Source organism: Amblyraja radiata, chromosome 12 (genome assembly GCF_010909765.2).
Source record: "Amblyraja radiata isolate CabotCenter1 chromosome 12, sAmbRad1.1.pri, whole genome shotgun sequence".
NCBI classification, from domain to species: Eukaryota; Metazoa; Chordata; class Chondrichthyes; order Rajiformes; family Rajidae; genus Amblyraja; species Amblyraja radiata.
Genome location: NC_045967.1, coordinates 62,015,526 through 62,042,521, shown reverse-complemented (window position 1 = coordinate 62,042,521; position 26,996 = coordinate 62,015,526). Strand labels below are relative to the sequence as shown.

General features: G+C 47.3%; 1 long non-coding RNA gene across 1 annotated transcript; it reads right to left on the bottom strand.

Annotated features, from left to right (window-relative positions):
- Nucleotides 1-1,690: 1,690 nt before the first annotated feature.
- Nucleotides 1,691-17,790, bottom strand: LOC116979283. Its single transcript, XR_004413670.1, has 3 exons — nucleotides 17,780-17,790; nucleotides 17,092-17,100; nucleotides 1,691-1,879 (listed from the first exon to the last, which is right to left on the bottom strand). It is a non-coding gene; the product is annotated as an uncharacterized LOC116979283 (long non-coding RNA).
- Between the last annotated feature and the right edge of the window lie 9,206 nt (nucleotides 17,791-26,996).

The window sequence follows — 26,996 nt, the reverse complement described above, 5'->3', positions numbered from 1 at the left end:
CTCCTGACGTCATATCAGGATCGCCAAAAGATTTTGAACATTTCACAATCCAGCAGCGAAAAAAAAAACGTCGCAACGTTGAGGAAACACCACGCGTTAATACGCCAATTTCACTGACCTGAAACGTCAGTCAATGATGCCAGCAGTCGCCAAAAAAATCGCTAAGTGGGACAGGCCCTTTAACCATTGAAGGGAAGATCGGGGAGAGGCTCAGACTCCCTTGCCCGGAGTTGGGGAATCGAGAACCAGAGGACATGGGTTTAAAGTGAGGGGGAAAAGATTTAACAGGAATCTGAGGGGGTAATTTTCTCACACAGAGGGTGGTGTGTGTGTGGAACAGGCTGCCAGAGGAGGTAGTTGAGGCTGGGACTATCCCAACGTTTAAGAAACAGTTAGACAGGTACATGGATAGGACAGGTTTGGAGGGATATGGACCAAATGCAGGCAGGTAGGACAAGTACAGCTGGGACATGTTGGCCGGTGTGGGCAAGTTGGGCCGAAGGGCCTGTTTCCATGCTGTATCACTCTATGACTCTGTTAGTGCTACATTATTCACAGTTGTGTGTCTGACTGACTGATCATTGGAAGTGTCTCTCCATTACTGCGGGGAATCCCGAGCAGGAGTTGTGTTCTTTTACTGGTCTAAGTAAGTAAGTAAGTTTATTGGCCAAATATTCACATACAAGGAATTTGCCTTGGTGCTCCACCCACAAGTAACAACATGACAAACAGTGACAGTTACGAATGACTCAGAAAACACTAAACATTAATAATAATAAGACATTAATGATAAAACACCATTGATCAAGCATGTGAACCATCAAAATACCAGAGTAAAGGGAGGCTACAGATTTTTGACTGTCGAGTAGAGCAACCACTCGTGGATAAAAGCTGTTTTTATGTCTGGCTGTGGCAGCTTTGACAATCCGGAGTCGCCTTCCAGAGGGAAATGATTCAAAGAGTTTGTAGCCAGGGTGAGAGGGGTCAGAGATGATCTTGCCCGCTCACTTCCTGGCCCTTGCAGTGTACAGTTCATCAATGGAGGGAAGGTTGCAGCCAATAACCTTCTCTGCTGATCGGACGATTCGCTGCAGCCTCCAGGTGTCGTGCTTGGTAGCTGAGCCAAACCAGACCATGATGGAGAAGGTGAGGACAGACTCTACGATGGCCGTGTAGAATTGGACCATCATTGCCTGTGGCAGATTGTGCTTCCTCAGCTGCTGCAGGAAGTACATCCTCTGTTTTGCCTTTTTGACTGTGGAGTCGATGGTAGTCCCCCCCACTTAAGGTCCTTGGAGATGATGGTTCCCAGGAACATAACATAGCTGGGTGAGTCGCTGGCAATGGCACCATCTATTGCTAATCCCTATTGGCCTCTGAAGGCAGTGTGGGTGAGCACTCTCGACAGAGCACTCTATTTCCTGAAATACAATTCCAAATTACCTGCAATTTGATGGTATTTTGTGGCCTGGTGAACCTTCCCCAACTGTGCACGTGCGGATATACCGGGCCCACGGCGCATGCACGGGGAGACAGTGTCACTACCGCGTCACCGGCCCCATTTGTAATTGTGACGTGGCTGACGGGCCTCTCCCGGCTGCTCGGGCGCGGATGGTCGTACATATACAGGTACAGACTTTTTTCCCGCAAATCATCCGGCTGGCCTGATTGGGCCCCTTCGCGTCTCCCCGCACGTGCGCAGTGGGCCCTGTATCCGTGCGTGGGCAGTTGGGGCGACAGTCGCACATGCGCAGTTGGGGAAGGCTTACCGGGACGGGAAATTTCCCGAAACTTCCCAAAATTATTTTATTTCCCTAAAATTACCCGAAAACAACCAGAATTTCCCAGATTTCAGGCAATTTCCTTCAAAGTGGAAACACTGACTCTGGAACCTCTGGTGCGGTCCGTGGAGGGCTCCAGGGGTCGGTGGACTGTCGGTGATCTATTGGCCTTTTAGATACCTTCAGAAAGGAGTTGAGGTGGAATTCCTCCAGTCAGTGGGTGGGGACTCACTGACTGGAGGAACATTGGCACAGACATCTGTGGGGGACATCAATGGATATTTGAAGGTGGAGATTGATAGAATCGTGATTAGTGCGGGTGTCAGGGGTTACGGGGAGAAGGCAGGACAATGGGGTTAAGAGTGAAAGGTAGATCAGCCATGATTGAATAGCAGCGTAGACTTGATAGGCCGAATGGCCTAATTCTACTACTATCTCTTATGAAATCGGTATGGTGCGTGGCTTGGAGACAAACTTGCAGGTTGTGGTGTAGAGCACATGTAACTCAGCGGGTCAGGCAGCATCTGTGGAGAACATGGATAGGTGACGTTTCACAGAGTGCTGGAGTAACTCAGCGGGTCAGGCAGCTTCTGTGGAGAACATGGATAGGTGACGTTTCACAGAGTGCTGGAGTAACTCAGCGGGTCAGGCAGCATCTGTGGAGAACATGAATAGGTGACGTTTCACAGAGTGCTGGAGTAACTCAGCGGGTCAGGCAGCATCTGTGGAGAACATGGATAGGTGACGTTTCACAGAGTGCTGGAGTAACTCAGCGGGTGCAGCAGCATCTATGGTGCGAAGGAAATAGGCAATGTTTCGGTCCGAAACGTCTGAAGGAGGGTTTTGGCCCGAAACGTTGCCTATTTCCTTCGCTCCATTGATGCTGCTGCACCCGCTGAGTTTCTCCAGCAATTTTGTCTACCTTATTCCTACAATTGATATTGTACACATCAATAAATTCACCCTTCAGCCTCCTGCACTGTAGGGAATAAAGTCCTGACCTGCCTGACCTCTCCCTGTAGCTCAGGCCACGGAGTCTTGGTGACGTCCTCAATAATCTTCTCTGCATATTTTCTGAAACTTGATGGCATCTTTCCAGTTACAAGGGCCCCTATTCTCTGGGCACTTTATATTCCCCAGAATATATATAAAGTCTCTTTGGATTCTCCTGAATCATATTTGTCAGAAGGATCTCGTGCCTTTCTGCCACAGTGCAACTCAAGGACAGGCCCTTCGGCCCACCGAGGCCATGCTGACCAACAATCACCGGTACACACTAGTTCCATCCTACACCATAGGGGCAATTTGAAGAAGTCAATTCGCCTACAAAGCTGCCCGCTTTGGGATGTGGGAGGAAACTGGAGCACACGGAGGAAACCCACGTGGTCACAGGGAGAACATGCAAACTCCTTACGGACAGCACCCGTGGTCAGGATTGAACCTGGGTCTCTGGCGCTGTGAGGCAGCAGCTCTACCAGTTGCACCATTGTGCCATCGCGCTCTACCTGAACATATTCTATGCCCCACCTTTGCCAATCCATGTGCCTATCCATTCTACAATGCAGCTTGTGTATAGACAATAGACATTAGGTGCAGGAGTAGGCCATTAGGCTCTTCGAGCCAGCACCGCCATTCACCGTGATCATGGCTCCTTCTTTCGTGTCCTAATGCTATATAATGGTTTGCCACTGCTGTACACATCGTTGTGCTATTGGAGTGTCAAGTGCAAGGTGTGCAGTAGTACATGGATTATCCAGCAATGGGCATTGCAGTAGGTGTTGTATTGTCTGGGTCTGTCTGCCACAGGCCATAGGTAGTTGTACCCTCCATGTAGCCCCACTTGTGTATTGTCACCCTTGACCACCCGACCCCAGTTCACAGTCGGTTGGGACATCTCCATTTCAGCCAGTGTTGATCAGCACCAGGTGGTAAGCGCCCTGCTGCTGATATGTGTCCATCTTGGTGGAAATAGGGACAGTGGCTAGTCTGATATTTATCACAAGTGGAATCAAATTTAGGAGCAAAGAGGTCCTTCTGCAGTTGTACAGGGCCCTAGTGAGACCACACCTGGAGTTTTGTGTGCAGTTTTGGTTCCCTAATTTGAGGAAGGACATTCTTGCTATTGAGGGGGTGCAGCGTAGGTTTACAAGGTTAATTCCCGGGATGGCGGGACTGTCATATGCTGAGAGAATGGAGCAGCTGGGCTTGTACACTCTGGAGTTTAGAAGGATGAGAGGGCATCTCATTGAAACACATAAGATTGTTAAGGTTTTGGACACGCTAGAGGCAGGAAACATGTTCCAGATGTTTGGGGAGTCCAGAACCAGGGGCCACAGTTTAAGTATAAGGAGTAAACCATTTAGAACGGAGATGAGGAAACACTTTTTCCCATAGAGAGTGGTGAGTCTGTGGAATTCTCAGCCTCAGAGGGCAGTGCAGGCCAGTTCTCTGGATACTTTCAAGCGAGAGCTAGATAGGGCTCTTAAAGATAGCGGAGTCAGGGGATATGGGGAGAAGGCAGGAATGGGGTACTGATTGTGGATGATCAGCCATGATCACATTGAATGGCGGTGCTGGCTCGAAGGGCCGAATGGCCTACTCCTGCACCTGTTGTCTATAGCCCTTCCACATCTGGAGGCGAGCTTCAGTTGGTGCTGTTTCCAATGGGGTGACGCTGGTTAGGAAGCTCTTACGGGATTTTAACCATCTAGGAGGGGGCATGTGTTTGTGTAGTGGGTGTCTTATCGTCTGTCAGCTGTTTCAGACGCTCCGTACTACTCTCTCCTCATGTCTGGGGGAGCGATGCCAGCCAGCAGGTACACGGTGTTTATGTCCGTAGATCGGAGGCAACCAGTGATGCTACATGGCTGATCATCCACAATCAGTACCCCGTTCTTGCCCTCTCCCCATATCCCTTGACTCCGCTTTCTTTTAAGAGCTCTAATGATCTCCACTGTGATTCTGAATCCTCACGGGATGAGAAATGTGCCAATGTCTTTCACCAGGTACAGCTCTCTGTAGATGCAGGTCTTGTCAGAGCTTGCACCAAATCATCTTTGGAGTGAGTGGGTGAATTAGGCAACAAAAAGATACACAACCTGTCAAGATTACCTGCAGACACATGAGAGAGGTTGGGATACAAGTTCCCACAGAAGCCGGAATAATTGTGGCTTTCTCCACACCGCCTTTATTTATTTTTTCATTTTTCAAAATAAAATAGTCAATAGGTGCAGGAGTAGGCCATTCGGCCCTTCGTGCCAGCACTGCCATACAATGTGATCATGACTGATCATCCACAATCAGTACCCCATTCCTGCCTTCTCCCCATATCCCCTGACTCCGCTACCCTTAAGAGCCCTATCTAGCTCTCTCTTGAAAGCATCCAGAGAACCTGCCTCCACCGCTCTCTGAGGCAGAGAATTCCACAGACTCACCACTCTCTGTGTGGAAAAAGTGTTTCCTTATCTCCGTTTTAAATGGCTTACTCCTTATTCTTCAACTGTGGCCCCTGGTCTGGTTCATTTTATTTTTCATTTATTTATAAAGGAATTTAAAATGTTACTGGAACAGAAGTAGTATCAGTAGGTTGCAGAGTGACCTAGGGAGGGGTTGGAATTTGTCACTGTGATTGATAAGGGGATTAGATTGGGTGGACAACAAGTTCCAATTGGAAATTGGCACAGCAAGGTGGGAGTTCATGTTTGATGGGCCAACTGGTGAATCTTCCCATGTGGATCGGCCAACTCATGGCATCCGTGGGAGAAACATTCGAAACTGAATGTACCGTAAAATCCAGAACATTTGAGGAAGGACATCCTTGTGATTGAGGCAGTGCAGCGTAGGTTCACGAGATTGATCCCTGGGATGGCAGGACTGTCATATGAGGAAAGTTTGAAAAGACTAGGCTTGTATTCACTGGAGTTTAGAAGGATGAGGGGGCATCTTATAGAAACATATAAAATTATAAAAGGACTGGACAAGCTAGATGCAGGAAAAATGTTCCCAATGTGGGGCGAGTCCAGAACCAGGGGCCACAATCTTAGAATAGAGGGGAGGTCATTTAAGACTGAGGTGAGAAAAAAACATTTTCACCCAGAGAGTTGTGAAATTGTGGAATTCCCTGCCACAGAGGGCAGTGGAGGCCAAGTCACTGGATGGATTTAAGAGAGAGTTAGATAGAGCTCTAGGGGTTAGTGGAGTCAAGGGATATAGGGAGGAGACAGGCACGGGTTATTGATAGGGGACGATCAACCATGATCACAATGAATGGCAGTGCTGACTCGAAGGGCCGAATGGCTTCCTCCTGCACCTATTTTCTACGTTTCTATGTTTCTAAAACCACAAATGCCTGGAATGTTGGTCAGGGTGGAATTGTTTTCTCTGGATTGTCAGAGATTGAGAGGAGATCTGATGGAAACTCATGGAGGCATAGACATGGTAGACAGTCAGAACATTCTCCCCAGGTTGGAAATATCAAAGTCTAGAGCGTATAGCTTTAAAGTGAGTGTGGCAAAGTTGAAGGGAGATGTGCGGGGCAGAGGGTGTGGGTGCCTGGAACATTCTGCTGGGGATGGTGGTGGAGGCAGATTTGATTGTGAGATTGAAGGAGTGTTTACATAGTCAGAAGGATATGAATGGAATGGAGGGTGATTGATCACGCCCAGGCACATGGCGTTGGTTTATCTTGGCATGGTGTTCCACAGGGACATTTTTGGCCTGGGGACCTGTGGGTGTGTTCTGTGTTGTTCTGTGCTATTTTTAGACATTTTATCAGCAGATAGTTGTGTTTCTAAGAAACCTTCTTTTCTGGAAAATTGCCTTATGAAAACAATTGTGAAAGAGGAGGTAAAGGATTTGCAATGATTAAGATATTCCTCCACACATGGTTTTTTCAAAAACAACAGTCTTTTTAGTAGTGCCAAGTTTATATTAGTTACCGAAATAGACAATAGACAATAGGTGCAGGAGTAGGCCATTCGGCCCTTTGAGCCAGCACCGCCATTCAATGTGATCACGGCTGATCATCCCCAATCAGTACCCCGTTCCTGTCTTCTCCCCATACCCCCTGACTCCGCTATCCTTAAGAGCTCTATCTAGCTCTCTCTTGTAAGTATCCAGAGAACCGGCCTCCACCGCCCTCTGAGGCAGAGAATTCCACAGACTCACAACTCTGTGTGTGAAAAAGTGTTTCCTCATCTCCGTTCTAAATGGCTTACCCCTTATTCTTAAACTATGGCCCCTGGTTCTGGACTACCCCGACATCAGGAACGTTTCCTGCCTCTAGCATGTCCAAACCCTTAATCATCATATGTTTCAATAAGATATCCTCTCATCTTTCTAAATTCCAGATTTTAAAGCCCAGCCGCTCCATTCTCTCAGCATATGACAGTCCCGCCATCCCGGGAATTAACCTTGTGAATCTACGCTGCACTCCCTCAATAGCAAGAATGTCCTTCCTCAAACGCGGAGACCAAAACTGCACACAATACTCCAGGTGTGGTCTCACTAGGGCTCTGTACAACTGCAGAAGGACCTCTTTGCTCCTAAACTCAACTCCTCTTGTTATGAAGTTGGGAGGAGGGAGAGAAGGGGGCAGAATGGGGAATTGGGGGGGGGGGGGGGGTTAGGTGGGGGGGAGAAGGGAGGGAGAGGGAGAGCGAAACAGAGAGGGAGGGAAGTAGAGTGGGAAAAGCGATGTAGAGGGGTGATGTGGGTGAAGGAGGAGATGGGATGGAACGGGAGAGGTGGGGAAGAGTAGGGAGGGGGGAGGGGTAGTGAAGGAGGGGAGTGGAGGAGGGGTTGGATGTGGAGGTGCATAGGAAGGGGGGAGGTGGGAAAGAGTAGGGAGGGGGAGGGGTATGAGGGGGAGAGGGGTAGTGAAGGAGGGGAGTGGAGGAGGGGTTGGATGTGGAGCAGCATAGGAAGGGGAGAGGGGGGGTCAGTGGGGGTATTGAGTGGAAGACATTCTCCCCAGTGTGCTGGTCCATTGTTGATCCTTAGATTGACTCACCATAACTGGCCATTTCTTTGGGGGAGATGAGTGTGGGAACTTGCTGTACTTCGATCGGTTGCCGCTCCCCTGACTTTGGAAGTCCTCCACAGAGGACACCCCATGGGCTACGGACAAACCTGCCTCGACTACCCTCTCTTTCAAGAGAGAGCTAGATAGGGCTCTTGAAGATAGCGGAGTCAGGGGATATGGGGAGAAGGCAGGAACGGGGTACTGATTGGGGATGATCAGCCATGATCACATTGAATGGCGGTGCTGGCTCAAAGGGCCGAATGGCCTCCTCCTGCACCTATTGTCTATTGTCCACTCATCGACATCCATCACTACAATCTCCAAATGGCTGTGAGACACAGAGGTGACTGAACATGTGCTCACACAAGGTCATCTGGAGGTCTTTAGGAAATAGTGAGGGAATGAAAGGAACTCTGGATTTCTTGGGATCGGGGAAAGATGGCTAGTAGTCCTCTTCATAATGAACAGATTCAACATGCAGAGCAAAGAAGTATTTTTAGAGAAAGGATTGTCTTTCACGTGAATTCCACTGTCATTTTTTTTCCAATATTATCATTAATGATGTAAATCCTGGAACACAAGGACTTTATTTCCAGGATAAAAAAATAGAAATTGAAAAGGCAACTGGCATATTAAACTCTGGGGAAAGTAATGGAATGCAACACTACAGGAGAACAGAAATAAAACCAAGAATCGTCCAGTGTTCAGAATGAATGATGATGAATGGGGAATATGATCATTGTACATGGTTCATGTTACAATGACAATAAAGAAACTATTCTATTCTATTCTAAATATGAGAAAAAGATCGAATTAACAATAGGTTTAGGTGGAGGTTTATTCATGTCCCCTGTACTAAGGAACAGTGGAAAGACGATAGACACAAAATGCTGGAGTAACCCACTTTGTTTTGCTTGCTATCCAATCAGATCAGATAATCCTGTACATAAATACAATCAATGGAGCTAGATTTAGCTCTTAGGGCTAACGGAATCAAGAGATATGGGGAGAAAGCAGGAACGGGGTACTGATTTTGGATGATCAGCCATGATCATATTGAATGGCGGTGCTGGCTCGAAGGGCTGCATGGCCTACTCCTGTACCTATTGCCTATGTTCCTAAGTCAAACTCAAGTACAATGTGTTGAACGAAGGGGGAGATACAGAATATAGTTCTCAGCATTGTAGCGCATCAGTTCCAGAGACCAAGTCCAATGTCCACAATGGGGTAGAGGTGAATCGGACAGTACCCTAGCTTATGGAAGGGCCGTTCAGGAGCCTGATAACAGGGGAAGAAGCAGTTGCTGAGTCTGGTGGTGCGCGCTCTTAAGCTTCTGCACCTTCTGCCGGACGGAAGTGGGGAGAAGCAGGAATGACTGGGGTGGGAAATCTATTGATTATATTGACTGCTTTTCCAAGACATCTTGTACAGATGGAGATGATGGCGGGGAGTCGAGTCTGGTATCTTTCAATCAATTGATCGATCGATCGATCAATCAATCAAGCTGGCCGCATCTTGCCGAATTGAATACATAATATTCCTGCTCTGTCTCCATAGCCTAACTAATCCCTTTGCCATGTTAGCAAGTTATTTTCACTTCCATGCCCCCCCCCCCCCCCCCCCCATTATATGTCGACAATGTAGAAATGTATAGTTTTTTGCAATTCCACAAACTAATCCCCACTTGTCACGGTAATTACTTCCTCTAAGTTTCCACCAGATATGAGTTTCACTTTGATGTGACTTGCCTTCTCTAAGTTAGTGCTGAATCTCTCGAATGTGTTCGCATTTGTCTGAGTGTTTGACCACTCTGCTCTCAGCTAACTGGTAACTGTTCCAGGACAAATGATACAATAGTCAGTCTGTAATCTCTCCGAGCCGTCTAAAATAGTCCAATGATCCTGGTCATTTTCCAATACAAGGAGTACGATTCTTAAAGCGAGGGAACTTCAGAAAACCCATGACAACTTGACTTTCTTTAATGTCATGAGACAGAAGACACTGCTTCCTGTCACAGTTCACTCAAAGCTTTCATTGATACTGGAGCTTTGGGGAGAGGTTGTTGACCTTGCTCTTTACTTCCAGTTTTCCTTTGAGCACCCATTCCCTATGGAGGAGGTTGCCACATACGACACAGACAGTTCACCTGGAAAACCTATTTTCCTACAACTATCAGATGGAAAAAAAACTGCCCAACACATCTCATAAGATCATAAGTGATAGGAACAGAATTAGGCCATTTGGCCCATCAAGTGTGTTGCCCCAATCAATCATGGCTGATCTATCGTTCTAATAGTCACCCATTCCTTCTGTCTAGAAATGCTGCCTGACCCGCTGAGTTACTCCAGCATTTTGTGTCTCACTATGGCTAATCTATCTTTCCCTCCTAACCCCATTCATAGAAACATAGAAACATAGAAATTAGGTGCAGGAGTAGGCCATTCGGCCCTTCGAGCCTGCACCGCCATTCAATATGATCATGGCTGATCATCCAACTCAGTATCCCGTACCTGCCTTCTCTCCATACCCTCTGATCCCCTTAGCCACAAGGGCCACATCTAACTCCCTCTTAAATATAGCCAATGAACTGGCCTCGACTACCCTCTGTGGCAGGGAGTTCCAGAGATTCACCACTCTCTGTGTTAAAAAGGTTCTTCTCATCTCGGTTTTAAAGGATTTCCCCCTTATCCTTAAGCTGTGACCCCTTGTCCTGGACTTCCCCAACATCGGGAGCAATCTTCCTGCATCTAGCCTGTCCAACCCCTTAAGAATTTTGTAAGTTTCTATAAGATCCCCGTACACTAGCACTATTAACCGATAAAGCTCTACATCTTTGGAATGTGGGAGGTAACTGGAGATCCTGGAGAAAACCCACACAGTCACAAGAGAGAACGTACAAACTCCGTACAGACAGCACCTGTTGTCAGGATCGAACCTGGGTCTCTAATGCTACTGCTGCACCACAATGCCACTTTGCTGCCCCAAGTCCAATTAACTTCCAATGTTCAACTCAATCTCTTCCCACGCTTCAGAATGGCAGGCAGTGACTAGTGGGGTACCGCAAGGCTCAGTGCTGGGACCCCAGCTATTTACAATATATATTAATGATTTGGACAAGGGAATTGAATGCAACATCTCCAAGTTTACGGATGACACGAAGCTGGGGGGCAGTGTTAGCTTTGAGGAGGATGCTAGGAGGCTGCAAGGTGACTTGGATAGGCTGGGTGAGTGGGCAAATGCATGGCAGATGCAGTATAATGTGGATAAATATGAGGTTATCCACTTTGGTGGCAAAAACAGGAAAGTATATTATCTAAATGGTGGCTGATTAGGAAATGGGGAGATGCAACGAGACCTGGGTGTCATGGTACACCAGTCATTGAAAGTAGGCATGCAGGTGCAGCAGGCAGTGAAGAAAGCGAACGGTATGTTAGCATTCATAGCAAAAGGATTTGAGTATAGGAGCAGTTCACTGGCTATATTTAAGAGGGAGTTAGATGTGACCCTTGTGGCTAAAGGGATCAGGCGGTATGGAGAGAAGGCAGGTACAGGATACTGAGTTGGATGATCAGCCATGATCATATTGAATGGTGGTGCAGGCTCGTAGGGCCGAATGGCCTGCTCCTGCACCTATTGTCTATGTCTCTATGTTTCTATGCTCCCTCCAGGGTCAGTTGTCCGATCACATCGGGGAATGGTGCAAATGACCACTGATCCTGAAGAAGGGTTGTTAGATTGTCCCCTGTTGCTTAATGGCCTCCTCTTGCTTCCATTTATCAGTTGATAAATGCTTCCTTTTTGTTTCATTGTGAAGGAGATGAAGATATCATCATGTTCTTGCCACTGTCTGATTGCTCATCGAGTGGGGCATTGAGGATGAGTCAGGAATCCAAGCTTGGGTTAGGCCTCGTTTGGAGGAATGTGTGGTTCTGGTCACCTCATTACAGGAAGGATGTGGAGATTTGGGGGGGGTGCAGAGGAGGTTTACCAGAATGCTGCCCGGATGAGAGGATATTAGCTATAAGGAGAGGTCGGACAGACTCAGATTATTTTCTCTGAAGCGATGCTGTTGATGGTGGAGAGACCTGGAACTGCAGATGCTGGTGTGTACTGAAGATAGACACAAAGTGCTGGGTTAGCTCAGCAGGTCAGACAGCATCTCTGGAGAAAATGGGTGGGTGACCTTTTGGGTCAGGACCCTTCTTCAGACTGAAAGAATAGGGGAGGGAACTGGAGGTAAGAAAAGGCCAGAACAAAGATGATACATGGATGATTCCAATCAAGCTGTCCACAGTGTACAGATACAGGATGAAGAGAATAATGTTTAGTGCAAAGTAAAGTCAAGTCAAGTCCCATTAAAGTGCAGTGAAGAAAACTAATGGAATGTTGGCCTTCATAACAAGAGGATTTCAGTATAGGAGTAAAGAGGTTCTTCTGCAGTTGTATAGGGCTCTGGTGAGACCACATTTGGAGTATTGTGTACAGTTTTGGTCGTCTAATTTGAGGAAGGACATCCTTGTGTTTGAGGCAGTGCAGCATAGGTTCACGAGATTGATCCCTGGGATGGCGGGACTGTCATATGAGGAAAGATTGAATAGACTAGGCTTGTATTCACTGGAGTTTAGAGGGATGGGGGGGATCTTATAGAAACCTATAAAATTATAAAACGACTGGACAAGCTAGTTGCAGGAGAAATGTTCCCAATGTTGGGTGAGTCCAGAACCAGGGGCCACAGTCTTAGAATAAAGGGGAGGTCATTTAAGATTGAGATGAGAAAAAACTTTATCAGCCAGAGAGTTGTGAATTTATGGAATTTCCTGCCACAGAGGGCAGTGGAGGCCAAGTCACTGGATGGATTTAAGAGAGAGAGAGAGATAGAGCTCTAGGGGCTAGTAGAGTCAAGGGATATGGGGAGAAGGCAGACACGGGTTATTGATAGGGGACGATCGGCCTCCTCCTGCCCCTATTTTCTATGTTTCTAAAGTTAGTCCATGGGTCTCCAATGAAGTAGATGGGAGGTGAGGACTGCTGACAAAGAGAGGTAACACTTTAGAAGAATATCTCACCAGTGCTATGACTACACAGTAGGTCGAGCAGTGATGCACTAATACACTATGTTCCTGAGCAACCCACAGAGGAATGTTCCTGGCTTGGCCAGTGGTTGCAAGTGTAAGATAGAAGATGGACAACTACCAGATCAGGCACTAAACCATCCCCATCCTGAGAGAGGCTGCAATGTTTCCTTGTGTCAGCTCTGACTGAGGTATTGGACAGATGTTTAAGAAGGAACTGCAGATGCTGGAAAAATCGAAGATGGACAAAAATGCTGGAGAAACTCAGCGGGTGAGGCAGCATCTATGGAGCGAAGGAATAGGCGACATTTCGGGTTGAGACCCTTCTTCAGAATTATGTGGGGGTTGGGGGGGGGGGGCAGGAAGAAGAAAGGAAGAGGCGGAGACAGTGGGAGAGCTGGGAAGGGAAGGGGGAAGGGGGAGAAAGCAAGGACTACCTGAAATTGGAGAAGTCAATGTTCATACCACTGGGGTGTAAACTACCCAAGGGAAATATGAGGTGCTGCTCCTCCAATTTGCAATGGGACTCACTCTGGCCATGGAGGAGGGTGCAGAGTTATTCCCTTTATCCTGTATCTGTACACTGTGGACGGCTCGATTGTAATCATGTATAGTCTTTCCGCTGACTGGTTAGCACGCAACAAAAGCTTTTCACTGTACCTCAGTACACGTGACAATAAACTAAACTCAAAGTCAACTTCAATTAATTGCAGGTACCTGAACAAACATAGAAACAGTCACTTGACCAAGAGTTGAATGGCTCCACTGTGCTGGGTAAAATGGAGAGGCAGCAAGGTTTGGGAGGAGACTGTCCACTTCAGGAAGCAGCATGTGAGGCTGGGAAAGCACATCTCTTACCCGCAAACACTCAGCATAGGATCACCGCAAGGCTGCATACCCTCTCCTCTCCTCTACTCTCTCTACACCAACGACTGCACCTCCACAGACACCTCTGGCAGTCAAGCTTCTCAAGTTTGAGGACGACACAACCCTGATTGGACTGATCCAGGATGGGGAGGAATCTGCCTACAGACAGGAAGTGTCACAGCTGGCGTCCTGGTGCCATAGCAGCAACCTAGAGTTCAATGCTCTTAAGACAGTGGAATTGACTGTAGACTTTAGGAGAGCTCCCCCTCCCCTCACCCCACTCACCATCAACAACACCACAGTCACATCTTTTAAGTTCCTGGGAACCATCACCTCCAAGGACCTTAAGTGGGGGGGACTACCATCGACTCCACAGTCAAAAAGGCGCAACAGAGGATGTACTTCCTGCGGCAGCTGAGGAAACACAATCTGCCACAGGCAATGATGGTCCAATTCTACACGGCCATCGTAGAGTCTGTCCTTACCTTCTCCATCATGGTCTGGTTTGTCTCAGCCACCAAGCACGACACCTGGAGGCTGCAGCGAATCATCCGATCAGCTGAGAAGATTATTGGCTGCAACCTTCCCTCCATTGATGAACTGTAAACTGCAAGGGCCAGGAAGTGAGCGGGCAAGATCATCTCTGACCCCTCTCACCCTGGCCACAAACTTTGAATCACTTCCCACTGGAAGGCGACTCCGGACTGTCAAAGCTGCCACAGCCAGACATAAAAACTGTTTTTATCCACGAGTGGTTGCTCTACTCAACAGCCAACAATCTGTAGCCTCCCTTTGATCTGGTATTTTGTTGGTTCACATGTTTGATCAATGGTGTTTTATCATTAATGTCTTATTATTATTAATGATTAGAGTTTTCTGAGTCATTCGTAACTGTCACTGTATGTCATGTTGTTACTTGTGGGCGGAGCACCAAGGGAAATTCCTTGTATGTGAATACTTGGCCAATAAACTTACTTACTTACTTACTTCAACAGCATTGACACATCAAGTGCTACTGAAGTATTCACCTTCATGGAATTCCCAGCCCTTTAGGAATGAAGTTCACTGCATTCCATTCAAAGGCATGAACGGACTCATCTATCTTCTTGCAATTAATTGGCTTGCGGTCGAGATTTGGAAATGCATGCTACCCTAGGTAATTCACAACGTGCCGGGGATGTGTCTCCTGCTTAGCCTGTCTGCCTCAGTGAAATCAGTCTGCCAATGACTGTGTTCAAGTCTGAAGAAGGGTCCAAATCCAAAATGTCACCCATCCTGACCCGCTGAGTTACTCCAGCACTCTGTGAAACGTCACCTATCCATGTTCTCCACAGATGCTGCCTGACCCGCTGAGCTACTCCAGCACTCTGTGAAACGTCACCTATCCATGTTCTCCACAGATGCTGCCTGACCCGCTGAGTTACTCCAGCACTCTGTGAAACGTCACCTATCCATGTTCTCCACAGATGCTGCCTGACCCGCTGAGTTACTCCAGAACTCTGTGAAACATCACCTATCCTCGATAATCCTCATCCACAGACCACAATCTGTTCGTATTGGTGGAAATGTGTCAGCATCGATAACAATCAGCACGGGAGCACCTCAAGGCTGCGTGCTCAGCCCCCTGCTGTACTCACTCTATACTCATGACTGCATAGCCGGTCATAGTGCGAACTCTATCATCAAGTTCGCTGACGACACCACTGTTGTGGGACGTATCACTGATGGGGATGACTCAGAGTATAGAAGAGAGATCAAGCAACTGTCCATATGGTGCCAGCGCAATAACCTGGCCCTCAACACCAGCAAAACCAAGGAACTGATTGTGGACTTTGGAAGAAATAGGATGGGGACCCACAGTCCCGTTTATATTAATGGGTCGATGGTTGAAAGGGTCAAGAGCTTCAAATTCCTGGGCGTGCACATCTCTGAAGATCTTTCCTGGTCCGAGAAGACTAATGCAATCATCAAGAAAGCACATCAGCGCCTCTACTTCCTGAGAAGATTACGGAGAGTCGGTTTGTCAAGGAGGACTCTCTCTAACATCTACAGGTGCACAGTAGAACATGCTGACCGGTTGCATCGTGGCTTGGTTCGGCAACTTGAGCGCCCTGGAGAGGAAAAGACTACAAAAAGTAGTAAACACTGCCCAGTCCATCATCGGCTCTGACCTTCCTTCCATCGAGGGGATTTATCGCAGTCGCTGCCTCAAAAAGGCTGGCAGTATCATCAAAGACCCACACCATCCTGGCCACACACTCATCTCCCTGCTACCTTCAGGTAGAAGGTACAGGAGCCTGAAGACTGCAACGACCAGGTTCAGGAATAGCTACTTCCCCGCTGCCGTCAGGCTATTAAACCTGATTCAGACAAAACTCTGAACATTAATAACCCATTATTTGTTATTTGCACTTCATTAGTTTATTTATTCATGTGTTTTGTAATCAATGCCTACTATGTTCTGTGTGCTGAAGCAAAGCAAGAATTTCATTGTCCTATCAGGGACACATGACAATAAACTCTCTTGAAATTGAACTTCTATCCATGTTATCCACAGATGCTGCCTGACCCGCTGAGTTACTCCAGCACTCTGTGAAACGTCACCTATCCATGTTCTCCACAGATGCTGCCTGACCCGCTGAGTTACTCCAGCACTCTATGAAACGTCACCTATCCATGTTCTCCACAGATGCTGCCTGACCCACTGAGTTACTCCAGCACTCTGTGAAACGTTACCTATCCATGTTCTCCACAGATGCTGCCTGACCCGCTAGGTTACTCCAGCACTGTGTGCTTCTGTGCATTAACCAACATCTGTAGTTTGTTGTATCTCTCGCAGTACATCCGAGTTCAGTCAAATACAGGAGCTGCCAGCAGAGGGAGAGAGGATGAGGTCAGTGTGGCTGTGATCCAGTAGAGAGAGAAAGAGAGAGAGAGAGAGAGAGACATGGTTGGTGTGGCAGTGGACAAATTAGACACACCAGCAGAGGGAGAGGGAAACCATGACATAGAAGCAGAGTTAGGCCATTCGTCCCATCTAGTCTACTCCGCCATTCGATAATTGCTGATCTATTTTCCTTCACAACCACATTCTCCTGCCTTCTCCCCATAACCTTTGATGCTCAGCCCTGCTCGGTCGGACCCAGAGGCAGGCTTCTTAAACTGCGATTCCTGGTTCTGGACTCCCCCAACATCGGGAACATTTTTCCTGTATCTATCCTGTCCAATCCTTCAAGAATTGTATATCTTTCTATAAGGTCCCCTTCTCATCTTTCTAAATTCCAATGAATACAAGCCCAGTCGACCCATTCTTTCATCATATGTCAGTCCCGCCATCCCGGGAATTAACCTGGTGAACCTGCGCGGTACTCCCTTAATAGCAAGAATATCCTTCCTCAAATTAGGAGACCAAAACTGCACACAAGTGCTGTCTCACCAGGGCTCCGTACAACTGCAGTCGGACCTCCTTGCTCCTAAACTCAAATCCTCTCGCAATGAAGATCAACATGCCATTCGCTTTCTTCACTGCCTGTTGTACCTGTATGCTTACTTTCAGGGACTGACGTACAAGGACACCCAGGTCTCACTGCACCTCCCCTATTCCTAATCTGACTTCACTCAGATAATAATCTGCCTTGCTGTTCTTGCCAAAGCAGATAACCTCACATTTAAGAGACAGTTAAGAGAGAGTTAGATAGAGCTCTAGGGGCTAGTGGAGTCAAGGGATATGGGGGGAAGGCAGGCACGGGTTATTGATAGGGGACGATCAGCCATGATCACAAAGAATGGCGGTGCTGGCCCAAAGGGCCGAATGGCCTCCTCCTGCACCTATTTTCTATGTTTCTACGTTTCTATTTATCCACATTATTGTATTGTATTCAATTTGTATTGTATTCAATTTATTGTCATTATCTCATATTAGAGACAACTAAATACACTTTCCTTACAGTCAAGTATCATAAAAATAAATAATAAATAAATAAAACATATTAAAATAAAGAAAAGCACAAACACAGAAGTCCACGACACAACACAACCACAACACAACATAGTGGCACCAAAGTTGACGAAGGTACCATAGTCCAGTCAGCCTCCCCGCCGATCTTCCCAGATGTTCACCCGTGATTATACAGCATCTGCTATGCATCTGCCCATTCACCCAACCTATCCAAGTCACCCTGCAGCCTCATAGAATCCTGATAGCATCCTAATCCAGCTCACCCAGTTTTGGGTCATCCGTAAACATGGAGATGTCACATTTAATTCCCTTGTTTAAATCGTTAATATCTATACAATTACTAAAAATCTCATCTTGACCACTTCCTGCCTACGTTTTAAATACATTTTAGAAAAAACATTACCCTCTGTAGATATGATTTTTTTCCCCATCTTCGTCACCGTGCTCCTCTCCTCCAACCGCACCAAGGTTTTTTCTGATCGGTGAAATAATAAAAAAAGTTATGAATGTTTAAAATTGAACTGAACTGTGAGTCTGCACTCTGCTTGAAATGAAATGAATTGGTCGCCTACACTCTGCTTGAAATGAAATAGACAATAGACAATAGACAATAAGTGCAGGAGTAGGCCATTCGGCCCTTTGGGACAGCACCGCCATTCAATGGGATCTTGGCTGATCAACCCCAATCAGTACCCCGTTCCCCATATCCCCTGACTCCGCTATTTTTAAGAGCCCAATCTAGCTCCCTCTTGAAAGCATCCAGAGAACCCGCCTCCACTGTCCTCTGAGGCAGAGAATTCCACAGACTCACCACTCTCTGTGAGAAAAAGTATTTCCTCATCTCCGTTCTAAATGGTTTACCCCTTATTCTTAAACTGTGGCTCCTGGTTCTGGACTACACCAACATCGGGAACATGTTTCCTGCCTCTAATGTGTCCAAACTCTTAACAATCTTATATGTTTCAATGAGATACCCTCTCATCCTTCTAAACTCCAGAGTGTACAAGCCCAGCTGCTCCATTCTCTCAGAATATGACAGTCCCGCTATTAACCTTGTAAACCTACGCTGCTCTCCCTCAATAGCAAGAATGTCTTTCCTCATATTAGGGGACCAAAACTGCACACAATACTCCAAGTGTCGTCTCACTAGGGCTCTGTACAACTGCAGAAGGACCTCTTTGCTCCTTTACTCGATTCCTCTTGTTATAAAGGCCAACATGCCATTCGCTTTCTTCACTGCCTGCTGTACCTGCATGCTTACTTTCATAGACTGATGTACAAAGACTCCAGATCCCGTTGTACTTCCCCTTTTCCCCACTTGACGCCATTTAGATAGTAATTTGCCTTCCTGTTTTTGCTACCAATGTGGAGAACCTCACATTTAGCTCTCTGGAATCAAGTCCTTTCAACCCACAACACCCATACTATCGCTCCAGAAATCCTCGTCCCCTCCACTGGCCACCGATATTGGAATTGGTGGAGAGGTGGAATATTGCGTTGGGGACAAGCCCTCCCGTGTGAATATGGGACCCAACGGGTCCACTTGGTCTAGTATATTGTAAAAACTGGTGTCCCAACACCGAGCCTTGCGATACTCCACTAGTCACTGCCAGCCATTCTGAAATGGACTCTTTGGCTCCTGCCTGCCAATCCTTGTCAATACCTTACCCCCAATGCCATGTGCTCTATTTTTGCACACTAATCTCTTGTGTGGGACCTTGTCAAAGGCTTTTTGCAAGTTCAGATACACCACATCCTCAGACTCTCCCTTATCCATTCTACTTAATACATCCTCACAAAATTCCAGATTAGTCAAGCATGATTTCCCCTTCATAAATAATTGCTGACTTTGACAAATCATGTCACTGCTTTCCAACTGTACTGCTATAACATCTTTAATAATCAAGTATCTTCCCCACTACCGATGTAAGACTAAAGGGGCTGTCCCACTTGGGCGACCTAATCTGCGAGTTTAGAAGAGTGGCTTCGACCTTCAAACTCACAGCATGGTCGACACGTGGTCCTGGGACGTCCTATGAGGTGGCTGGAACTCTCCTTCTTGCTCGAGGGAAGTTCCCGAATACTTGTGGCCTCAGCTAGGTTGCGGGAAATATTTTCAGCATGTTGAAGAATTTTCCGTGAGTAAAATTTGGCCGGCATGGGTACTTTTAACTCGTAGTGCAGTGGAGTGGGGTCACTATTTAGTTGCAGGCAGTCGAGGGCAGCCATAGGCAATCTCCTTCGCTGACCGGGCATTTTGATTGGCTCATTGGAGTTTTCAGGACCAGGGAAAACTGACCAGTAGGTAAAATGCCCGTTAAATTTTATTATACATCTTAAAAGTGTCTTCACTCCTTCTCCCCTCTTCTCCCCCCTTCCCCCTCACCCCCCTTCTGTCCCCTTCTCTCTCCTTCTCTGCCCTTCTCTGCCCTTCTCTCTCCTTCTCTTCCCCTCTCCCCCCCCCCCCCCCCACCACTCCTCTCTGCGCTCTCTAAAGGACACCATTACTGTGCAGCTGTTTTACCTTCTTCTTCATCGCAGGTCTGAATTTCACACAGCCTTCCTCCGCTCTCCCTGGCCCCCGCCTTTGCGATGTGTGTGTGTGTGTGTGTGTGTGTGTGTGTGTGTGTGTGTGTGTGTGTGTGTGTGTGTGTGTGTGTGTGTGTGTGTGTGTGTGTGTGTGTGTGTGTGTGTGTGTGTGTGTGTGTGTGTGTGTGTGTGTGTGTGTGTGTGTGTGTGTGTGTGTGTGTGTGTGTGTGTGTGTGTGTGTGTGTGTGTGTGTGTCTGGTCGGTCGATCCAGCTCGAGGCTTTCCAGGCAAGGGCCCTCGAGCTTGAAGGTCGAAGATGCCCTTCTGGACCCGCGGATTAGGTCGCCCAAGTGGGACAGCCCCTTAACTGGTCTATAATTCCCCGTTTTCTCTCTCCCTCTTTTCTTAAAAAGTAGAGTTACATTGGCTACCCTCCACTCCACCAGAGTCGAGAGAAGATTGGAAAATGATCACCAATGCATCCATGATTTCTAGGGCCACTTCCTTGAGTACTCTGGGATGTAGACCATCGGGCCCTGAGGATTTATCTGCCTTCAGCCCTAACAGTTTACCTAACACCAATTCCTGACTAATGTAGATTCCCTACAGTTCCTCCCTCCCACTGGATCATCGGTCCCCTAGTATTTCCGGGAGATTGTTTGTGTCTTCCTTAGTGAAGACAGAACCAATGTACTCGTTTATCTGTTCTGCCATTTCCTTGTTTCCCATGAAAAATGCACATCAGCTCAGTGCCAGGAAAGCTGCAGTCTCCACCATCGCCTGCAGGTGGCAGGTGTCTCCCACTCAGCTCCACTGCGATATTTGGACATCCAAGAGGAAAATACAATACAATACAATACGGTTTATTTGTCACATTGCACATAAAGTGCAAGTGAAATGAATATGTCAGCAGCGGTACAATTATAAAGAACACACACAAAACACAATAAAAATTTAACATAAACATCCACCGCAGCATTCATCACTGTGGTGGAAGGCACACAATTTGACCAGTCCTCCTCCATTTTCCCCCGTGGTCGGGACCTCCACCCTCCGCAGTCGTTGTTGCGGGCATCCAGATGGTAAAAGGACATGGTACAAGTCCAGGTAAGTCCAGGATCGGCTCTTCCCCACCGGAGACCGCGGCTTTAAGTTGGTGTAGGCCGCAGGCCGGCGGTCGAGATTTAAAGTTTAAAGTTCCCGCCGCGCCGCAGCCAGAAGCACCGCAGACCGCAGGGCCGGCGGTCGAAGCTCCCCTCCAGGGGTGATGGTAAGTCGCCCCCGGGCCCACGGTAGAAGTTGGCCGCGGGCCGGCAGTGATGGCTTCTTCTTCCCCCGGGTCCCCCACGAGGGTGTAGACGCCGCGCCAGCTGGAGCTGTGCAGACCGCGGCTTCAGGCTGCCGGCTGCCCCGGGCCAGCGAAACGGAGCGCTCCCCTCCAGCGAGCCCCAACGAGGGCTCACCCGCTCCACGCCGAGAGTCCACGCTGCGCCCGCCGCTGAAGCCCCGGGCGCGTCTCCGGGAAAGGTCGCGCCGATCCTTGCTGTTAGGCCACGGGGGAGGCGACCTGGAAAAAGTTGCCTCTCCATGGAGGAGGCGGCCAAAACGGTTTCCCCCTCACCCCCCCACACAAAACACACAAAGAAACATTAAAAACATACTTTAAAACATACTAAAAAAAATTTAAAGTTTAAAAAACTAACGCGCTGCTGACAAGGCTGCCACCATTGCAGCGCCCCCACCAAATAGGTGCATGAGTAGCCATTTGGCCCTCAAGCCAGCTCCGCCATTCAATATGATCATGGCTGATCAACCAGATTCAGTACCCTGTTCCTGCTTTCTCCCATATCCCTTGATTCCATTTGCCCCAAGAGCTAAGTCTAATATCAGAATCAGAATCAGAATGCTTTATTGTCATTGCATGTGTCACATACAACGAGATTACCAAAGATCATAGAGGAGCAAGATAGACCACTCCTCGAAAAACGCGTAGTATCACGTGTGTGATTGTCGACGCCATTTTATTGAGCATTTTTTTGGGCTGTCATGGCGTCCTCATGTAAATCTTCATCTCACTGCTCCGCTATCAATTGTTCTAATCGTAAATCTAAACGACCAGACCTGTCATTCTTTAGGTTCCCCAATAAAAAAGAAAGGTAAGAAAATATTATTATTATTTTTTGTCGATATTCTGTGGTGAAAATGTTATTTTCTGTTCTCCCATCAACGGCCATTGTGAAACTAGGTTTGTCGGTACATTAGAAAGTTAGTAGACTTATTTTTAATAGATCTTTACTCACCATAATAATAAAGACAAATTTAACACTTCTGTACGTTTTTGGTTTTGTTCTTGTAAGGGATTGGTCTCCAAAACATGGCCCGCGGGACACATTAGGCCCAGTGACCACGAGATTTTTCGAGCTCAGATTCAAGTCCGAGAACGCGGCGGCTGTTACCCGTTATGTCCCTCGAATTGTCGATACATCACAAGCAAAGATCACAAGCCCGCCGTGAAGAAGGGTGCAAACAAATATTATACAACTCTGCTTTATCATCTCTGGGTGCAATGGTGGGCCGGGGGGTTCGGCGGCGGCAGCGGCCGCAATCAAAGATACGAGAGGAGCTCTGCTCTATAATCTTTGGTCAGAATGGGACGGCTGCACGTTATAATGTGCTATCGTTCCACTCCCTCTCCCCCCTTCTCCCTCTCCCCCTTCTCCCTCTCCCCCCTTCCCCCTCTCCCCCGTCTCCCTCTCCCCCTTCTCCCTCTCCCCCTTCTCCCTCTCCGCCTTCTCCCTCTCTCCCCTTGTCCGTCTCACCCTAGTCCCCTTCTCCCTCTCCCCCCTTCTCCCTCTCTCCCCTTCTCCCTCTCCCCCCTTCTCCCTCTCCCCCCTTTTCCCCTTCTCCCTCTCCCCCCTTCTCCCTCTCCCGCCTTTTCCCTCTCCCGCCTTTTCCCTCTCCCGCCTTTTCCCTCTCCCGCCTTTTCCCTCTCCCGCCTTTTCCCTCTCCCGCCTTTTCCCTCTCCCGCCTTTTCCCTCTCCCCCCTTCTCCCTCTCCCCCCTTCTCCCTCTCTTCTCTCGATCTCTCTCTCTCTCCCTCTCTTCTCTCGATCTCCCTCCCTTCCCTCTCTCCCTCCCTTCCCTCTCTCCCTCCCTTACCTCTTCGTGAGAGTTGGCAGCTCTGCTATGCCTTGGGTCCAAAAGAGGATAGAAAGAAAATACTTAATGGTCTTTGTAAGAAGATTTTAATAAGCTCTTCTACATTTAAGGTAAATCGACATATTAAAGGCAAAAAGCATCTTCAATATACAGGTCTCTCCACACAACTGCAAACAATTGCATTTAAGTGATATATCATCCATTGTTCAGGCATGTAGTTATGATCATCTTTTTTCTTATTAGTTAATCCTAAATGATATCTCCTGTAATTTCAGATGTCAACAGTGGGTCCAGAATATTCGTCGACAAGATCTCCTGCACCGAACTGCAGAGTATTTGTCAAATAACTGCCCTCTTATGTACATTGTGTGAAATTGTGATTTGTTAACTGCACAAAACTAATGCAAATGGCGATATATTTATCATTGTATCTACGTTGGCCATTTTGCTCTTTGGTGTCAGAACACGGGGTGGGAGATTGCAACCTTCACGTGGTCCGCCCTGTTTCGACAAATGCAATCAACCCGGTGTGCACAGTCAAATAAGATCAAATAGAACAAGTTGTCCTACAACTTTAGGCTGTGCACGCCATACGCAAGAAGAAGAAGAAGAAGTAGAAGTGTCAGAACGCAGTCTGAAGAAGGCTTCCGACCTGCAATGTCACCTATTCCTTTTCTCCAGAGATGCTGCCTGACCCACTGAGTTACTCCAGCATTTTGTGTCTACCTCTGTTTAGATTGGACTCGTGGGTGGAGATTGCGGCTGGTCTGGTGATCTAGAATGAGGGCCAAAGTCTCAGAATATGGGTAATGATATTTAGTAATGAGACAAGGAGCAGTTTCTTCACTCAAGGGCTGGGAATCTTGGAATTCTTGATCGCGTGAGATGGTGGAAGTCGAGTCCTTGAAAGGAGAGATATTTTTTTCAAATACGAAAAGGATGAAGGATAATGGAGAGAATGTGGGAATAAGGTGTTGAGGTGCAGGATCAACAATTATCTTACTGATGGTGGTGTGAACTTAGATGGCTTATCCTTGCTTTTATTTCTCTCTCTCTCTCCCTCTCTTCTCTCGATCTCCCTCCCTTCCCTCTCTCCCTCCCTTCCCTCTCTCCCTCCCTTACCTCTTCGTGAGAGTTGGCAGCTCTCAGCTCTCAGAGATACAGCGTGGAAACAGGCCCTTTGGCCCACCGCGTCCGCATTGACCAGCGATCCCCGCACACTAACACCATCCTACACACACTAGGGACAATTTACACTTATACCAAGCCTACAAACCTGTATGTCTTTGGAGTGTGGGAGGAAACCGAAGATCTCGAAGAACACCCATTCAGTCATGGAGAGAACCTACGAACTCCGTACAGACAGCACCCACTGTAAGGCAGCAACTTTACCGCAGCACCACCATGCCGCCCTTAATCCACGAGGGCACTAGGTTACAATAAACTTCCTACATATTCCAGGAATGCATCTCATAAAAATGGGAGAGGTTTAAATGCATTGTAAAATCTGCTCTCAGTTTCCTAGATCGGTATTGCTCTAATGGCCTCTTTGTATCATTTTCTTTGATTTAAACCATCCATTGTTCTGCATTTAGATTTTATTTTTTCCCCTGTGGATCACAAGGCACTGTTTGTTTCAGGGGTGACTCTAATCTCCAGCGTAATTTGACAAGACAGCCAAGAGGGCAAACACAGGCAGTTCAGATCTGCTGCCTGTATCGCATGAGAGAACAAGAATGAGACCAACTTGTTTTTTGCAGATCATCAACCCCTGACTGATGTTATCAATGCCGATGGTGACTCAAGGAGACTCAACCAGGTGGTGGTTTACAAAGGTCCATGCCCATTGTTCCTCATGGCATACCACCAGCCTCAACAGATCACCTAGTCATAGAGTCTCACAGCTTAGAAGCAGGCCCTTCAGCTCAACTTGCCCACGCTGGCCAACATGTCCCATCTACACTAGTCCCACATGCCTGCATTTGGCCCATACCCCTCTAAACCTGTCCTAACCATCAAATAACCTAACAGAACTGTCATATGAGGAAAGATTTAAAAGACTAGGCTTGTATTCACTGGAGTTTAGAAGGATGAGGGGGTATCTTATCATATTGTCTACAGTGTACTATGTTTACAGATTCTGTTGTGCTGCTGAAAGTAAGAATTTAATTGTTCTATCTGACAAGCTAGATGCAGGAAATTGTTCTACATGACAATAAAACACTCTTGTTAGATGCAAGGGGATCTTATAGAAACATATAAATGAATAAAAGGACTGAACAAGCTAGATACAGGAAAAATGTTCCCAATGTTGGGCGAGTCCAGAACCAGGGGCCACAGTCTTAGAACTAAGGGGAGGCCATTTAAGACTGAGGTGAGAGAAAAACTTTTTCACCCAGAGAGTTGTGAATTTGTGGAATTCCCTGCCACAGAGAGCAGTGGAGGCCAAATCACTGGGTGGATTTAAGAGAGAGTTAGATAGATCGGGGCTAGGGATCAAGGGATATGGGGAGAAGGCAGGCACGATTGGGGCTGATCAGCCATGGTCACAATGAATGGCGGTGCTGGCTCGAAGGGCCAAATGGCCTCCTCCTGCACCTATTTTCTATGTTTCTAGAACACTCATCCAGCAATCCTCGAGCCCACCAGCTCATCCCGTAGTCAATTCATCAGCTTTTCCATAAGAACTTCCATCAGTTCTTCCAAAAGAATGACAATCAGACAATCTCGATAACCCTCAGCCCATCAAGCAGCCCCTTAATTCACCCAGAAGTCTGAACTATTGAATGCTCACTGCATCTCTTTCCATGTCGGCAAGTTAATATCCAGCTGCATGAACCATGTGAAAAGGGAATAAATAGATGCATGTGGTGCAGTGATTTGTGCAGCACTATAGGCCTGGAGACCAAGAGGAGTTCACCATTGAACGGAGTTTGAACGGGGGGCTTGAGGCCCCCGACCGAGGAAGAACAAAAGGAAGGGACTTGAACTTTATTTCGCCTTCCATCACAATGAGGAATGTGTAGGAGTCACTGTGGTGAATGTCCGTATTAAAATGTGTTTTTGAGTGCTGTTGCTTTTAATTGTATGACTGACCTGGCCAATGAAATTCCTCGTATGTTGCAAAACATGGCAAATAAAATCTGATTATGATTCCATACTCTTTCCTCTCTGATCTTTTTGCAGTTGCCTGCCTTTCTGTACTTGTTGCAAGAGATTATCGCGGCATCCAGCATCCTCGGAGAATGTAGAATTAAAGGCAGGCAATGCCAGTTTTAAAGATGGTTATTTGCCTCAAGATTGGATTATTGTATCTCCAGAACCTCCCCAGAGGCTCTGGGAGACACAAGGTTCAAGAGGGAACACAAAAAGCCTAATTAGGAAGAATATTAAGAGTAAGATTTTCAATTAAAATACTGTAATTGATGGAACCTTGCCTTTAAATTGGTTCTTGGATGAAACCCTGATGGTTCTCACATTGTCTCTTTAAATTTACTCTCCTTTTCACACTTGCATTAAAACACACAGCCACCGCCATTCACAGTGATACTGCCCGGCAGTCTCATAAATACAGTCAACACAGCCACCTTGACAGCCACACAAAATGAT